Source organism: Puccinia triticina, chromosome 1A, assembly GCF_026914185.1.
Source record: "Puccinia triticina chromosome 1A, complete sequence".
Taxonomy (NCBI): domain Eukaryota; kingdom Fungi; phylum Basidiomycota; class Pucciniomycetes; order Pucciniales; family Pucciniaceae; genus Puccinia; species Puccinia triticina.
The window spans coordinates 3,642,921-3,653,737 of record NC_070558.1 but is presented as its reverse complement, the minus strand read 5'-3'; positions in this window follow the sequence as shown (position 1 = coordinate 3,653,737).

Genomic DNA, 10,817 nt, shown 5'->3' with positions numbered 1-10,817 from the left:
AAATGAAAAACTCTTCCTCGGACCAAGGAAGAGCTACACTCAATAATAAGAACAGTGAACAGGAGTGGTCAGAGTAGTAGAACTCGAGATCACTCCTGTCCGAACTAGCTATGTCCCCGGCCAAGAAGCCGCGAGTAATTTGCAATAGGAACGGCGACCCTACCGGTCGCCGCAAGAATATATAAAGGGAGGCTTCTGAGCAAGAAGAAGCCTCCCCAGATTCATACCAACCACCTCGTCGCCATACCTGCCCCGCCCCGTCTACCCGACCGGTCGCTTGCCAGTATAGTTACGATTTTGGTTCTTTGAGTCGTCTGCCGTCTTCTTTTGCGGACCCTCTTTAAGAGTAAGTCCGCTGTTTCCTTCTTTCTTTATCGGGATCATATCCCTTGCCCTGGGAACGTTAATACGTTCAAAAAACACCCTTAATTGGGCCCCAGAAGTCACAGGTTCCATAAACACCCCTGCGTATATCGTGCGCAGGCCCTGTAAGACCACCAGAGGGCACTTAAATACCCCAGGCGCTCCTGGCCCCTCTGTTACAACCCTTTTGGGTTTTCTCTTAAAAATAACTTTGAGTTATTTTTTACCCTTCTCACCGCGCTCTTATCGCGCTTACCACCGCACCGTGCTCTGTCGCCGGTGTAGCTAGAGGAGCTATATTGCTCTTGGCATCACTGAGCCTGACACTTTTCAATTTAAGACATTCAAGTCTACAGAACGTTATTCAGCGCGCTTTTGGGGTGATTAAACATTGATTTAAGATTATGATGCAGGCCAGCGAGTAAAACCTTGAGCAGCAGTATGATATTGTGTTTGCATGTGCTTGCATCCACAATATCAACATCATACGGAACGGTCAGACCAATCAAATTTTCAATCAGGCAAATGCCAATAGCACCAATAGCCTGTTCCACAATCAAGAGGTCGTTGATCCTCCCCCCACAGGTGTCTACTTGAGTGATTGCAAGAGGGAGGAGTGTGAAAACTGGCAAGACTCCATTGCCGAGGGTCTATGGCAGCAGTACCCCTCAACCTTGGCCAGAAGGCAGCAATTATGATTGCTCTTGTACTTGCTCCCATACATTATTTCTCTCACATCATGTTTGGACCTCTCACTTTTTTTGGATCTCTCACATTTCAGATATCACAGGTGTTTTTTTATTAGAGAAAGCTGGAATTTCATTAGAGAGAAAAAAAAATTGTGTTTTGTTTAAATTGAGGAATTCATTTGAAGTCGAGTGAAGTACAATGAAAATTTAATTTCCGCGCATCTTATCAATCTGCTGTTTGAGCCATTTGGATCGAAGATCCTTGTCTTTGATGCTTGAAAACATTTGTGCATTTATATCGTCTCGGAAGATTGCAAAAGCGTCCAATTAGGCCTTGTGTTGACTAGCCTCTTCGGTGTTGTGGTGAGCAAAATGGTACAGACAGTCCATGGTTCAAGATCCAGATGAAGACTCAAGATTCAAGTGACCAGTTATCAAGATCAAGACTTCAAGATTCTCTATCTCAAACCTCAAGCTCAAGATTCAAGATGTTATTATTGATATTGATGATTGTTGTTGATTTTTCTCTCTGTTCTTTATGATACATTGCACCCATTCTCTTATGTTACTCTCCTCATTTTTCTATGTATGTGGTTGATCTTTCTTTGTGTATGTGTTGTTTTGTTTGTGTTGTGCAGAGCTTGTTTGTAGTTAGAGATGTGATGAACATGTCTGTGACATGTTCACTTCCTGGAGTCTGAGTTTGAAGTTTGAACTCAGATGATGGGGAGGCATGGCAGTCTTCTGATCCACAAAATACACCATCAAGATTCACAGATCCTTATCCTCATCACCTCATCAGATCCTTATCAACCCTCAAGATCCTCATCAGCATCCCTTTCCAGATCCTCAACCCCCAAACCCGCCAACAAGTCTCACTGACATTGTTGTTCAACCCCCTTTCTCTGGTTTTCTCAGATCTCATTCATCCTAGGACCTCACAGGAAGGCAGGCTCATCACCACTTTCCCTTCCAAGCACTGCCTACCGCCTGGCACGGTAGGAGTTCCACAGCGTGCGCATCTTGATAGAGCTCCATTGCGAGCTGAAGATTGGTCTTGCGAGATTCCCTTTGCTCAAGTCGTCGGGAGTCCATGAATCCAACCAAGCCGTTGATTGCACTTGCAACGGAGTCTCTCTTGTGGCCGCGAGAGAGGTAGTTAGTTGGACTGTTTGCAGGTTCGTTCTGACAATCAACTATATCACCCAAAGTTTTTGGATTGTTTGGTTGGGTCTCCACGAGCAATTGCTGAGAAAGTGATTGAGATCCCTTGCCGGTTGCCAAGAAAGTCCCAAATATTTTATCCAAGTTGCGAAACTCAGGATAAGGGACTCCCCAGAACTTCCTTGCGTTTGGGTGCACCTTGAAACCAAAAAGAAGCCAATTGATGTCAGTGCTTCTGACATGGCGATGAAAAAATGGACAACGGAATGGCTTACAGCACAGTACCGTTCCCAGACTTCATTGGATGCTGTGACCTCGCACAACGTTTCGTCCCAACCAAACCCACTCGATTCCTTACATGCAAGGAACAGATCGTAGTCTTTCTTGAACAATTGGTTCAGCTTTGTCTTGCATTTGCTGTAGTCGAGTAGCTGTTTGGTTGCGGGGAAAGCCTCCCTCAGTTGTTGTGCTACGTGTTGGTGAGTGGTGTTTTGGAAGCCGTTATTGGATTGTTTTCCTTTCTCGACCTCTCGGACATAAAGATCCAGGAGCATCACCTCCATTGGTCCAGTCCAGCGTAGCTTTTTTGGGCCTTGATGGGAGTAAGTCGAAGCTGTAAGTGTTTGATCTTCTGGGTTTTCAAAGTCTCCTGCTGTACCGCTTGCTTGAGACTCTCGAGATGGTGGACCAAGGCGCTCGATCGCATCAACAGTAGCTGCATGACTCCCTGTACTGTGACGATTAGGTCCTCCCGCACGTGAACCTCTTGGACGACCCTTCCCGCTGCCGCGGCCGCGATAGTTAGGTGTGCGAGGCAATTGCGAGGTGGATTCTAGGTGTTGAGTGTCTCCAGGTTGGTTGGGTGGAGCTTGGTTGTTCATTGGTTGTTGAAAGTTGCGAGTTGTGAGGTTGTTGGAAGTTGCGCGTTGTGGGGGTTATGGGTTTCACTTTCTGAGCTGCCGATATATCGAGCATTAGTAAGTCTAATTACACAATATGTAAATGTCACTTTGCCAAACACCATCAGCATTTCACCAACATAATCATGAAATATTTGTGTGATATGTTGCTGATTATTCTGGTGCCAAACGGGGCCTAAGACATGTTGAGAGATTAATTTGGGTCAGCTCTTGACAATGAAAATCCCAAAATGAGGCAGCTGCAGTCTCAAGAGTCTCAAAATATCACCAAATGAGACTGTAGCTGCCTCATTTAGGGATTTTCATGGTCAAGAGCTGACCCAATTTAATCTCTCAATATGTCTTATCACAATGGTATCAATATCATGAAATCATTTGCATTGCGGGTTGAGATAAAGTGGCAGAAACACCAGAAAATACCCAATTAGGCAATGTTTTGGGACTAATCAGACTATAGCAGCTTCTTTTGGGCATTTCCATACATGAAAGCTAAACCAAAATAATATTTGGAAATGGATGAATATTCTGGTACCAATATCATGAAATAATCACCATTCCCAGTTGAGATATGGTGGCGGAAACAGAAAGAAAAGCCCAATTTGGTGATATTTTGAGACTCATGAGACTGTAGCTGCCTCATTTTGGGATTTTCATGGTCAAGAGCTGACCCAAATTAATCTCTCAATATGCCTTATCATAATGGTATCAATATCATGAAATCATTCCCATTGCGGGTTGAGATACAGTGGCAGAAACACCAAAAAATACCCAATTAGGCAATATTTTGAGACTAATCAGACTACAGCAGCTCCTTTTGGGCATTTCCATACATGAAAGCTATACCAAAATAATCTTTGGAAATGGATGAATATTCTGGTACCAATATCATGAAACAATCACCATTCCTGGTTAAGATATAGTGGCAGAAACAACAAGAAAAACCTAATGTGGTGATTCTTTGAGACCCATGAGACTGTAGCTGCCACATTTTGGGTTTTTCCTGGGCAAGAGCTGACCCAAAGTAACCCACAACATGTCTTATCATAATGGTATCAATATCATGAAATAATTTGCATTGCCGGTATGGACTCCTGTCAGGGCTGAGCTGAGGCAGTCGGGTGAGGGGAAGGTGCTTGAGTGCTGCCCTCGTCGGTGGTCCTGCAAAAAGTATCGGGAATGGTCGAACAGAAGCGATAGCGGTGGGGGGGGGGGGATTTGTTGAGAGGGACGAGGGGGGGTGGAATACCCCTTGGCGGTTTGGTTGGGTGTAAAAGCTCAGGAAACGTGGAAAAATCAGAGGGAAGCCGGAGTGCTTGTCGGAATGTCGGCCGGTGATCAGAAGAAAAGAACTCAGAAAGCTTGGGTACTCAAAAACTCTGAAGGATGCGGGGAATGGATCGACACGATCCGGGATCAATAAACTTCAAAACTCAAAACTGATGATATTCCTCATGGTTCGGAGGTGGATAGCATGCAGATCCTTCCTCCAAGTTTGGCTGAACTTGGATTCAGGCCCGCGAAATGCCGCGCAACAAGCCCTCGTGCCCGCCGCGCCCGTACAACTAGGATGAGAGGATGAGAAACAAAAGAAGAGAAAAAAAAAAAAAAAAAAACAAGCAAAACTCAAAACAAAAACCAATCCACTCCACTGATACCTAGGACAAAATGTCTAAGACAACATTAAAAAGAAAAAAACCAAAGTAATAAAGAAAACCAACACAGGTGAGGAAGAGAAGGGGGAATAATAGAAGAGAAAGAAATAAAAGAGGGAGGGAAGGAATCCTTGGAGGTATGGAAGCTGTTGGTGGGGTCTTGCTGATCTTGATGTGTGGTCCGTGTGCTTTGATCTTGAGGCCCTGTACCCATATGGCTACCACACCGGTTAAGATATGGTGGCAGAAACAGAAAGAAAAGCCCAATTTGGTGATATTTTGAGACTCATGAGACTGTAGCTGCCTCATTTAGGGATTTTCATGGTCAAGAGCTGACCCAAATTAATCTCTCAACATGTCTTATCATAATGGTATCAATATCATGAAATCATTTGCATTGCGGGTTGAGATAAAGTGGCAGAAACACCAGAAAATACCCAATTAGGCAATGTTTTGAGACTAATCAGACTATAGCAGCTTCTTTTGGGCATTTCCATACATGAAAGCTAACCCTAAATACTCTTTGGAAATGGATGAATATTCTGGTACCAATATCTTGAAATAATCACCATTCCCAGTTGAGATATGGTGGCGGAAATAGAAAGAAAAGCCCAATTTGGTGATATTTTGAGACTCATGAGACTGTAGCTGCCTCATTTTGGGATTTTCATGGTCAAGAGCTGACCCAAATTAATATCTCAACATGTCGTATCATAATGGTATCAATATCATGAAATCATTTGCATTGCGGGTTGAGATAAAGTGGCAGAAACACCAGAAAATACCCAATTAGGCAATGTTTTGAGACTAATCAGACTATAGCAGCTTCTTTTGGGCATTCCCATACATGAAATGTATACCAAAATAATCTATGGAGATGGAGGAATATTCTGGTCCCAATATCATGAAATAATCACCATTCCCGGTTGAGATATAGTGGCAGAAACAGAAAGAAAAGCCCAATTTGGTGATATTTTGAGACTCATGAGACTGTAGCTGCCACATTTTGGGATTCTCATGGTCAAGAGCTGACCCAAATTAATCTCTCAGCATCTCTTATTTTGATAGTATCAATATCATGAAATAAATTTTAGCCCTGGTTCAGATACAGTGGCAGAAACACCAAAAAAACACCCAATTAGGCAATATTTTGAAACTAATGAGACTTTAGCCGCTCGTTTTTGGGATTTTAATCCATGAAAGCTACACCAAAAAGCTAACCCAAAATACTCTTTGGAAATGAATGAATATTCTGGTACCAATATCATGAAATAATCACCATTCCTGGTTGAGATATGGTGGCGGAAACAGAAAGAAAAGCCCAATTTGGTGATATTTTGAGACTCATGAGACTGTAGCTGCCACATTTTGGGATTCTCATGGTCAAGAGCTGACCCAAATTAATCTCTCAGCATCTCGTATTATGATAGTATCAATATCATGAAATAAATGTTAGCCCTGGTTCAGATACAGTGGCAGAAACACCAAAAAAACACCCAATTAGGCAATATTTTGAAACTAATGAGACTTTAGCCGCTTGTTTTTGGGATTTTAATCCATGAAAGCTACACCAAAATACTCTTTGCAAATGGATGAACATTCTGGTACCAATATCCAGGAATAATCAACATTCCTGGTTGAGATATAATGGCAGAAACAAAAAAAATGAGGCACTAGTTCCTGACTGATGAAATGGGGCTGCTACATTGGGAGATTTTCATTGGAAAAAAGACTCCCTATATTAATCTTTCAAATTTTCCCATCATTATGGTACCAATATCATGAATTCATCCCCATTGCAAGTTGAGATATAGTTGTAGAAAAACAACAAAACCAACCAATCAGGCAATATTTCACACTGATCAGACTGTACCTGCAACATTTTGGGACTTTCATAGACCAAAAATTTCTCAAATTACTGTTCAGATATTGCTGATCTTCAAGGACCTCATGGTACCAACATCATGAAATACATCTTAGCCCTGGTTGAGACACATTGGCAGAAGCACAAAAAACACTGCCTGATAATTTTAGGGGATAGTTTCAAGCCAACCAGACTCAATCAATCTCTTTACATTCAAAAAATGTTGAACCTCAGATTCTGAGATAACATCAGTCAACCCATTGAATATATTGGGGAAACACCTCCCATGAGTCTTTGATTGAACAACAGAAGCAAAAGACACCTTACTCAAATCTGGTACAAATGTTAAATCAATCTCAGGCCTAGTAGAAATTTAGGATATTGGATATGATGAGTGATATATAGAAGCCATTAAATTTGAACAAAATTGATGTAGCATGATAAATTGAGACCGATTGGATTTTTTTTTTTTTTTTTGGAAAGTAGATTTCAACACTTCTGCAAGTTTCAAGAGACAATAATTCATGCCTCCCCATTCCTCCTCACCCCTCCCTCTCCCTGCCTGACTTAACAGACTATTTTTTCTCAGGAATAATCCATATGAGTATGTAAAAATGACCTATTCAATCTGGCAACAAAATGAAGCTTTTACTATGGTCAAAAACTAAGACAGGGGGAAATCAAGAGGAAGAGGGATGATATAAGGGTTATGATGTTGCAGGAAGGAAAAAAAAATTTAAAAAAAAAAAGATCAATATAATTTGATCAATATATGCCATATTGATCAATATATGCCTTCCCAAATTCATCCATGTTTTTAGTGTAAGCGGCGGCAGTCGTGCGAGGGGAGAGGTGCTGTTTAGGCTGCCCTCGTGGCGGTGGTCCGTAGAGATGAGCGCTGAAAAGAATCGGGATAGCTGTGGTGTTGGGGGTGGTTTTGAGACGTTCGCCGGGGTTTTGGATCCGCGGCGGCGGTTGTTTGTTTTGAGGGAGTCGGGGATTGTGATCTTAAGGAAGAAAAGAAGGGAACTGAGACTTTTGATGAAGCGTGATCGGCGGGCGGAGCCCAAAAGTTTGAACTCTGATGATCTGATCTATAAACTCCGGATGGACCGTATTCTGGGGATCAGAATGCCATGCCTCTCCCATCATCCAAGTTCAGCAAACTTGGACTCCGGGAGGCGACCTGTCACATGTATTTCATCACATCCTCCGCGCGCTACGCGCGCGCACACACAAAACAGCAGACAGAAACAAAGAAACAAAGAAAAAGACAAAGAGACACAGTAGAAGGGATGAACACAATGAGATGAGACGGGAAGAAAGAAATGCATCAGAGAACAAGAAAAGAAAAGAAGAGGAAAGAAAAGAGGAGAACCAGCAGAGCACTCAGGACAAAATCAAGAACAAACAGAAAAAGAAGAAAAAGAAGAAGAAATAAAGAACAGATAAATAAATCCACAGCAGATGCTGTGTTAGGACCAAGAAAAGTTAAGAGGACTGGGAACTGAGAAAGAGGGGATATGGGAGGAGGGAAAAAAGAAGGGGGGGGAAGGAGCATGGAAGAGAGGGGTGAAAGATGAGGAGAGATGGGAAGAGGGTGAATTCTTGAGGGTTGAAGAGCAAGGGTGAAGCTTGAATCTTGATGATCTTGCTGGCAGCGGCAATGTCCCTGACTAGCTGGCCACGAGAGGGGCCACCACATCGGCACGCACTTGCTAGCCTGGAAATTATCAAAGCAAGCAACGGTATCCTTGTCGACAACGGAGGCTGAGTATAAAGCACTCTTGGACCTCGGCAGAGAGCTTGCCTGGTTTTCAAATCTAATCTCAGAAGTGAAGACCCGCGAAGAACCGCAAAACATCAAAGTGCTGGTTGACAACAGAGGGGCAATCGATCTGGCGAAGAGTGAAACTTCCCAGAATAGTTTCCGCACCAAGCACATGTCTATCAGACTTCACTTTGTCCGGGAACTGGTAGTCCGCCGTCTGATTCAACTCAACTATATTCAAACTGAGGCAAACACCGCTGACTTTCTCACCAAACCAGTGGGCCGCATCATCATCCGCAGAGCTCTAGAAGTCATCGGGATCAAGCCCTCTTCTCTGATTGCTTCAAACCTACCGGATCGAAGCACGGTGGGCTGTCAAGACTCGGGCCAAGGCCCTGAGCAAGTCCAAGACTCGGGCCCAGGCCCTGAGCAAAGGAAGCGCAAGGAACTGAAACCTAACCCCGCAAGGGGGATCGGTGAGTCCGCGCGACCCTCAGGTGCATGCATATGCATGACGCTCCTCTCAGGCAGTAGGATCAGGCTAACGCTAAATCCTCTGCTCCCCTCTAGCCACGTCAGCAAAAGACGAAGCGCCCAAGCGACCCAAGCAAACCCAAACCTCTTTAAGGTTAGTAGATAAGCTGGGATCGTCAAAGCTAGGACAGCGATGCTGACGAGAGTTTACTCTGTGATACAGCACGCCAGCTTCCGATGCCAATCAAGACCGTTCCGGTTCAAGCCTCAGCAACAGGATCACCAGCCCCTCAAGAGGAGGTAAGTCCTGCGCTGCAGTGCTCATTTAGGATTGCAAGAAGTTGACCGCTATCATGTGAACATAGAAATCAGCAGCTCCTGCAATCTCTCAGCTCGGATTGGCTAGTGTTGAGCGCAACACCAACCAAGTCCCTGTAAGAGAAAAACCTCTCAAGCTTACCCTTAGGAAGCCCAGTCACTGACGCCACTCGCAGTGACCAATTCATCATACAGATACATCTGTCCCCAGCCATGATCAATGCGTGGTCCAAGCTGCTCTGCAGCCCTTTTTACTCTCAATTCTTTCTTTCATATCATTACCAGAGTCGGCCTCTTATCCGCTCTTAGGTAATTGTTGTTGTTGAGTTGTCTGTTAGTCTGCTACCATGATGTATCACCACAGTATGGAGGGCTGTTGGATTGACCCATGAGCACTACCAACCAACCACCCAGCTGGCAGCCACAAGCGTCTGTAGCCTAGTTGGTAAAGGCAGCACTTTAGTATGTGTCTCAGCATAGCTGAGGTCGTGAGTTCGACTCTCACCAGACACATCTTCATTTTACAGTCTCTACAGTTGTTTCTCATTGTTCTCTCAGTTTCTGTGCCTGACAGATAGACCTCTCACTCATAATGAAATAAATCTTAGTTCTGTGAAATCTCACAGGCTAGAGGTATGATATTAGGGGCTTGAGAATTGAGAGCAGTGAGGACTCCCCGTAACTCTAGCAGCGCCGTCATCTTGTCCTTCCATATTGAGTAGTTCTCCTCCGACAGTTGAGGGGTTGTCTCGAGTGCTGTCTTCAGCATTACCTGTCGGAATCCATTGTTGTTCGATGAACCAGCCATCCTCGTTGTATCTGTTATTTTGATCGACGGTACCTGTTGCTGTCCAGTGTTGGTTCCACTTGACATAAATCAATTGGTCGTAGGCTTTTAACCGTAAAAGAATATTGAATTGGAATTTATTATCTAAATGAAACTGACACGCTGGAAGAAAAACAATTAGGAATTGAAGAGCACATGATGATGAGGGAAAGAAGAAGAGGAGAATGAGAACCAACATGGAAACAAGCAAAGGCATATAAAAGATGAGGCTGTTGAGAATGTCAGGACTAAGAGGGAAGATTGAGAAGAGCAGAAGCTGAGGTCGAGATGTTAGTTGATGAGCTGGAACGGGATTTGAGCGGATTGGGGTAAGGTCTCACCAGACAAAGATCGAAGAGGCGAGTTGTAAGAAAAGAACAGGAAGAGGGAGTTGAAGTGGATTAGGAGGATTGAGTGATGTGACTGATTGTTGTTGAGTTGAGTTGATGTCGAGTTTGGCGGAGTTGAAGGGATGATAAGGAGAGTTAAAGAAAGAGGGAAGAAAAAGGAAGAAGGAGAGACGAGGAAGAAGAGATGTCACAAGTGTGAAATGACCGTGATTTTTACACAATCGTCCAGGGGGCAACCAGCTGAGACCAAGCCCAGAGAGCAGACACGCCACCCACCCTTGTTCAAGGCCTCTTGTACGATAATCATCGCGTTTTGATCCCAAACACGACCCACCTCCATCGCTCGAAGCAAAACACCTGCGCACTCTAAAAACACGGTCTAGAATCACCCTTCTTGGACGTGCTTCAATGTTCGCCCTCCAGAGT